We start from the raw sequence: 8,455 nt of genomic DNA, 5'->3' as shown, positions 1-8,455 counted from the left end.
TCATAGATAAGGGCTCCAAAAATCTCTGAAAATATTTAGACACTAGCAGAATGTTATTGGACTATCAATTAAATTGACTTTTAAAAAATAGAATAATTTCAAGAGGTTATTTTTCATGTTAAAAATTGATTTTACTATATTTATTTTTTAATTAGTTCCAAAGGCTACACAGACATTTCTCAATATTATATGACAAGCCCATTCTTGACTTGTTGGACTTCTATGGGGGGAGATAATGATGGGAAATCTATTTATCTGAGAATCAGTGAATATTTTTGGTATTGCTACTCACAAAATTGTAAATTTTCTCATTTCTTTTTCCTGGTGTTTCCTCCAATCAATATATTTATGACTACTTGACAAATCAGTGGCAGCAAGTATATAGATGTTAGTTTAGTCAAAAGCTTAATTAGATAATATTATTTATTCAGTAGCCTTTTATCCAGCTAATATGCATAAAACTCTAAACTAGGGATTAAGTTAAGCTCTGGGGATAAAAATTTCTGCTCTTAAGAAATTTAAAATTTATTACTGACTATAGACAATCAAAAAAATCTACTTCCAAGTTATTCAGATACATGGCAAAATGTGGTAGGAGTTTGTCAATTGAACGTCCCTGATTGAGGAGGGTGAAACTGCATTAGATAAAACAGCATTGGCTGAATGCGATGGCTCATACCTGTAATCCTAGCACTTTGGGAGGCCGAGGCAGTGGATCACCTGAGGTTAGGAGTTTGAGACCAGCCTGGCCAACATGGTGAAATCCTGTCTCTACTAAAAATACAAAAATTAGCTTGGAGTGGTGGGGGGTGCCTGTAATTCCAGCTATTCAGGAGGCTGAGGCTGGAGAATCACTTGAACCTGGAGGGCAGAGGTTGCAGTGAGCTGAGATTGTGCTGCTGCACTTCAGCCTGGGCAACAGAGTCACACTCATTAAAAAAAAAAAAAAAAAAAAATACAGCATGTGCAAGGAGTCAAAGACAGTTTTTAGCTGGCAAATAAAATCAGAGATGAAAAGGAGACATTAAAACTGACAACAGAAAAATATAAAGAATTATAAGCGAGTATTATGGATAGCCATATACCAACAAATTAGAAAACAGAAGAAATGAATAAATTCCTGGATACACAGCTTACCAAGATTGAATCATGAAGTAATAGAAAACCGGAACAGATCAAAAATAAGTAATGACATTGAAACAGTAATAAAAAATCTCCCATCAAAGCAAAGCCCAGGATCTGATGGCTTCATTGCTGGATTCTACTGGTCATTTAAAAAATAACTAATACCAATTCTACTCAAACAATTCCAAAAATTGAAGAGGATAGAATACTTCCAAACTCATTCCATGAGGCCAGCGTTACTGTGATACAAAAACTAGACCAGGACACAGCAACAACAACAACAGCAACAAAAACTACTGGCCAATATGCCTGACGAACATAGATTCAAAAATCCTCAACAAAATACTAGTAAGCATAATTCAACAGCATATTTAAAAGATCACTTATCACAATCAAGTCAGATTAATTCAAGAGATGTAAGGATGGTTCAACATATACAAATTAATAAACATGATACTTTACATCAACAGAATCAAGAACAAAACCCATAAGACTTTCAATAGATGCTGAAAGAAATTTGATAATTTTTAAAAATATTTTTATAATCAAAGACCTTAACAAACTGGGTATAGAAAACATATACCTCAAAACAGTAAAGGACGTACATGGCAAACCCACAGCTGACATTATACTGAACAAGAAAAAGTTAAAAGTGTTTTCTGTTAGATCTGTAACAAGATAATATGTCAATTTTCCCCAATTTTATTCAACATACTATTCAAAGTTTTAGCCAGAGCAGATAGGCAAGCAAAAGAAATAATGTACATCCAAATTGGGAAGGAGGGAGTTAAATTTTTCCTGTTTACATACAAATGATCATATACAGAGAGAACATCTTAATGACTCCACCAAAAAACTGTTTGAATTAGCAAATAAATTTAGCAAATTTGCAGAATAGAAAATGAACATATGAAAACTAGTAGTGTTTCTATTCAACAATAGTGAATTCTCTGAAAAGTCAAAAAAGCTTTCCCATTTATAATAGCTCTAAAATACGATAAAATATCTAGGAATAAACTTAACTAAGTATGTGACAAATTTTTACAATAAAAATCAAAAAATAAATTGATGAAAAAAATTAAAGAGGACACAAATAAATGAAAATACATCCCCTGTTCATGGACTAGAAGAATTAGTATGTAAAAATGTCCATATTGACTATCTGTTCTCAATGTAATCTATATTAAAATACTAATGGCATTCTTCACAAAAATAGTAAAACAATGCTAAAATTCACATGGAAATGCCAAAGACCCTGGGATAGACAAAACGATATTGAACAAAAATAACAAAGCTGGAGACATCACACTACCTGACTTCAAAATATACTACAAATCTATAGTAGTCAAAACAGCATGAAACTGGCATAAACATAAACACAAGGACCAGAATAATGAACAGAATATTGAACTCAGATATAAATTCATGCATTTACAGCCAACTAGTTTTCAACTAAGACACCAAGAACATACATTAGGGAAAGAACTGTATCTTCAACAAATAGTTCTGGGAAACCTAGCTAGCCACATGCAGAAGCATGAAACTAGATCCTTTTCTCTTACAATATACAATAATAAGCTTTCAATAATTTAAAGACTTAAATGTAAGATATGAAATGTTGAAACTACTAGGAGAAAATGTAGGCTAATTGCCTCATAAAGTTTAACTGGGCAAAGATTTTTAGAATAAGGCCTGAAAGCACAAGCAACAAAAGCAAAAATAGACCAATGAAATTACAACTAAATAAAAAGCATCTTCACGGCTACAGAAACCATCAATAAAGTAAAAAGACAACCAGCAGGATGGGAGAAGTTATTTGCAAACTATGCATCTCACAATGAATAAATATCCAGGATATAAAATAACCAGAGCAGCACAATAAACACACAAATGATCTGACTTGAAAATGGCAAAAGGTTTGAATAGATGTTTCTCAAAAGAAGACATATATTTAATATTTGAAAAAATGTTCAGCATCACTAATCATCAAGGAAATTCAAATGGAAAACACAATGGAATATCACCTCACCCCACTCCGAATAGCTATTATCAAAAAAGATAAAACCTAAGAAATATTGGCAATGAAGCAGAGTAAAGGGAATTCATACTCTATTGGTTGGACTGTAAACTAGTATAGCCAATAAAAAAGCAGCATTGAAGTTCCTCAAAATATTAACATCCCATTACTGAATATATATCCAAAGGAAATAAAATCAGTATGTCGAAGATATATCTGTTCTTGCTTGATTATTGCAGCATTATTCACAATAATTAAGATAGTGAATCAACTTACAAGTCCATCAAGGGATGCATGGATAAAGTGTGGATTATATACACAATAGAATACCATTCAGCCATAAAGCAGAATGAAATTTGTCATTTGTGGCAACATAGATAAATCTAGAGAGCATTGTGTTAAGTCAAATAGCTAGGCATAGGAAGACAAACACATTATTTCACCCATATGTGGAATATTAAAAAGTTGATTTCATGGAAGTAAAGAGTAGAATGGGGGTAACATAAAATGGAGAGGATAGGAGGGAGTAGGAGGCTGGAAGTGGTTGGTCGACATGCAAAAATTCCAGTAAGATAGGAAGAATAAACTCTGGTATTTTATTACATAGTTGAATGACTTTAGTAAATAAGAATGCAGTCTATATTTTAAGATAGAGGATACAATTTTGAATGTTGTCATTACAAGAATCGTAAATGTTTAAAGTGAATCATATGCTAATTACCCTGATTTGATCATTATACAATGCATCCATGCATTTAATCTTTATACTACAACCCATAAATATGTAGAGTTATTACACATCAATTATAAATTTAAAAAATTATTAATACAACTATATCTTCATTTGTAAAAGATCAGGCAATGCTATTGTCTTACATTGCTTTGAAAAAAACTAAATATTAAATAAAGAAGAAAAACATAAAATAGTGTCTAAATAATACAAATATTTTATTTTCATCCATACAACAGAGCTCTCCATACTATGTTTTAAACCTCATGCCTATAATTCTGAAGAGTTTTGCAAAATATATGAAGCTATAAAAATTATGAAAGGTTATTATCAACAAAGAAAATAAAGTGTATATGTATGAGCATGGACACACATACATGCATGTGTATTTGACTTGATTATGTTTAAAATAAATGCAAACAAAATCCTATAACTTATTTTTCTTAAATTGTCTCAGATGCTTTTTTGGAATCAATGTGGCAAAATCAATGTGATTCCTCCCTCCTGAAGAAAATGTTCAGCCCCTAGAAACTTGCAGGCCCCATAGTGCTTCTGCTTCTCCTTATTCAATGCTTGTATTTGAAAGAAAAATCATTTTACCATAAAAATAGCACCTTCTCTGGAGTCAGACAGATATGGGTCACATATTGTATCTCAGGAACTAATTAGTTGTGTAACTTTGGTCAAATTTAATTAAAGCTCTTAGCTTCAATTTCTTCATCTGCAAAAGGAGAATGTTATTACCATATATAGTTGTAATAATTAAGGACAATGTTGTAAAATGTTTTTAAACATAGTAATAGTAAGCTCAGATTATCTTGGTACTTATTTGTTTTTATTTAATCTCAAAAAATTGTAATGAAAATGTGGACAATGTAGCATAATTATCCTAGGAATTTAGTTCACACTGGATTAGCTATATGCAATATACTTCTTTTCGTTTTCTCATTTACCAGCTCATTAATATTCCTTAAGCATAGCTTTTATAATCAACTTATAAAATGGTAGTATTATTAATTATTAACTGCATATTTATATAAGACATATAAAAACACAAATAGTAAAAATAAAAGTTAAAATCTAGGTTTAACATTCTTGCAACCCAACAAATACGAACCATAAATAAATTTTAATCAAATATAGGAAAAAAATTAGAACAGAAGAAAGGCAGAAAAACAGCTTATCTTCATCAATTAATTTCTTTATAAAATAGTAAACAAATTTCAATACAATTATCTAGATTACATTTTTACAAGAGAAAAATTTGAAAAATTAGGAACAAATTATAATTACTATAGCTTTCAATATTGATAGAACTTCATATATTCCAGATACGTAATAAGAATTAAGTATATGAATATAATTCAGTATAATATAGTTGCAATTAAAGTTCTGCCAACTATTTATAGTCTTAAAAAGAGCAACTGATCATTGAATAAAAATTAAATTATTCTTAGATCACTTTCTCTGTGGCACAGCAGTTGTTGCAGTCACCTTATTAACTAATTTGTTTCTATGTCAAAGTACCATTCTTAACACCTACAAAATATTGTGTGTAATAAGTTGCTATATGCTACTCATAGAAGTAGAAGCAAAGAACTTTAATAGAAAAAGAATGACACCAAATGTAGATGGCCAAGGTTGATAGATATCCTAATGTTATGGTTTGACTTGCTATCTTAATATCTTAATAAATGTAGTATATTAACTAAGTGGTTAAGGCAATCAATCAGCAACACAGAATGGGAGAAAATTGTTGCACTCTATCCATCTGACAAAGGGCTAATATCCAGAATATACAAGGAACTTAAACAAATGTACAAGAAATAAACAATCCCATCAAAAAGTGGGTGAAGGATATGAACAGACACTTCTCAAAAGAAGACATTTATGCAGCCAACAAACATATGAAAAAAAGCTCATCATCACTGGTTATTAGAGAAATGCAAATCAAAACCACAATGAGATACCATTTCATGCCAGTTAGAATGGCAATTATTAAAAAGTCACGACTCTGTTCTGTTCCATTGGTCTATATCTCTGTTTTGGTACCAGTACCATGCTGTTTTGGTTACTGTAGCTTTGTAGCATAGTTTGAAGTCAGGTAGCGTGATGCCTCCAGCTTTGCTCTATTGACTTAGGATTTTCTTGGCAATGCGGGATCTTTTTTGGTTCCATATGAACTTTAAAGCAGTTTTTTCCAATTCTGTGAAGAAAGTCATTGGTAGATTAATGGGGATGGCATTGAATCTATAGATTGCTTTGGGCAGTATGGCCATTTTCACGATATTGATTCTTCCTGTCCATGAACATGGTATATTCATCCATTTGTTTGTGTCCTCTTTTTTTTCACTGAGCAGTGGTTTGTAGTTCTTCTTGAAGAGGTCCTTTACATCCCTTGTAAGTTGGATTGCTAGGTATTTTATTCTCTTTGAAGCAATTGTGAATGGAAGTTCATTCATGATTTCGTTCTCTGTTTGTTTGTTACTGGTGTATAAGAATGCTTGTGATTTTTGCACATTGATTTTGTATCCTGAGACTTTGAAAAAATGCTCCTCATCACTGGTCATCAGAAAAATGCAAATCAAAACCATAATGAGATACTATCTCACACCAGTTAAGATGGTAATCATTAAAAAGTCAAGAAACAACAGGTGCTAGAGAGGATATGGAGAAATAAGAACACTTTTACATTATTGGTGGGATTGTAAACTGGTTCAACTATTGTGGAAAACAGTATGGTGATTCCTCAAGGATCTAGAACTAGAAATACCATATGTACCCAGCCATCCCATTACTGGGTACATATCCAAAGGATTATAAATCATGCTGCTATAAAGACACATGCATGCGTATGTTTATTGTGGCACTATTCACAATAGCAAAGACTTGGAATCAACCCAAATGTCCATCAGTGACAGACTGGATTAAGAAAATGTGGCTCATATACACCATGGAATACTATGCAGCCATAAAAAAGGATGAGTTCGTGTCCTTTGTAGGGACGTGGATGCAACAGGAAACCATCATTCTTAGCAAATTATCATAAGAACAGAAAACCAAATACTGCGTGTTCTCACTCATAGGTGGGGACTGAACAATGAGATCACTTGGACACAGGAAGGGGAACATCACACACCGGGGCCTATTATGGGGAAGGGGGAGGGGGAAGGGATGGCATTGGGAGTTATACCTGATGTGAATGACGAGTTGATGGGTGCAGCACACCACATGGCAGAAGTATACATATGTAACAAACCTGCACATTGTGCATATGTACCCTAAAACTTAAAGTATAATAAAATAAATAAATAAATAAATATAAAAAGTCAGGAAACAGCCAGGCACAGTGGCTCACGCCTGTATTCCTAGCACTTTGGGAGGCTGAGGCAGGTGGATCACGAGGTCAGGAGATTGAGACCATCCTGGCTAACACTATGAAACCCTGTCTCTACTAAAAGATACAAAAAATTAGCTTGGCATGGTGGCGGGCACCTGTAGTCCCAGCTACTCGGGAGAATGGCATGAACCCACGAGGCGAAGCTTGCAGTGAGCCCAGATGGTGCCACTGTACTCCAGCCTGGACAACAGAGTGAGATACTGTCTCAAAAAAAAAAAAAGAAAAACAAAAAAAGTTAAGAAACAACAGATACTGGGGAGGATGTGGATGTGGAGAAATAGGAATGCTTTTACACTGATGGTGGGAGTGTAAATTAGTTCAACCACTATAGAGGACAGCGTGGCGATTCCTCAAGGATCTAGAACTAGAAATACCATTTGACCCAGCAATCCCATTACTGAGTATATACCTAAAGGATTATAAAACATTCTACTATAAGACACATGTACACATATGTTTATTATGGCACTATTCACAATAGCAGAGACTTGGAACCAACACAAATGCCCATCAATGATAGACTGGATAAAGAAAATATGGTACATATACCCCATGGAATATTATGCAGCCATAAAAAAGGATGAGTTTATGTCCTTTGCAGGGACATGGATGAAGCTGGAAACCATCATCTTAAGCAAACTAACCACAAGAATAGAAAACCAAACACCACATGTTCTCACTCATAAATGGGAACTGAACAATGAGAACACATGGAGACAGGGAAAGGAACATCACACACCAGGGCCTGTCGGGGCGTCAGGGGCTAGGGGAGGCATAGCATTAGGAGAAATATCTAATGTAGATGTTGAGTTGATGGGTGCCGCAAACCACCATGGCACGCGTATATCTGTGTAACAAACCTGCACATTCTGCACATGTACCCCAGAACTTAAAGTATAATAATAAAAATGTTAACTGGTCTAAAAAAAATCTGAATAAAATAAAGATCTTATCTCAATCTGTTTATTTTTCTCATTATGTCTACTATTTTTATAAAGGCAAGACCAGATATTACAGGAAAACTTATTCTCAGGGACAGATGGGATTATTTCCTATTATTTCCATAAACTCTAGTGAAATTTCCTAGTCTGCATTTGTAGAATATTGTTTCCAACTATTGCTTTTTATTGCACTTTTAAATAGATGTATTTTGTATAGAAAACTATGTATACTAGTCTACTAA

The sequence above is a fragment of the Piliocolobus tephrosceles genome, chromosome 3 (assembly GCF_002776525.5).
Source record: "Piliocolobus tephrosceles isolate RC106 chromosome 3, ASM277652v3, whole genome shotgun sequence".
NCBI classification, from domain to species: Eukaryota; Metazoa; Chordata; class Mammalia; order Primates; family Cercopithecidae; genus Piliocolobus; species Piliocolobus tephrosceles.
Note: the sequence above shows the minus strand (reverse complement) of the source record.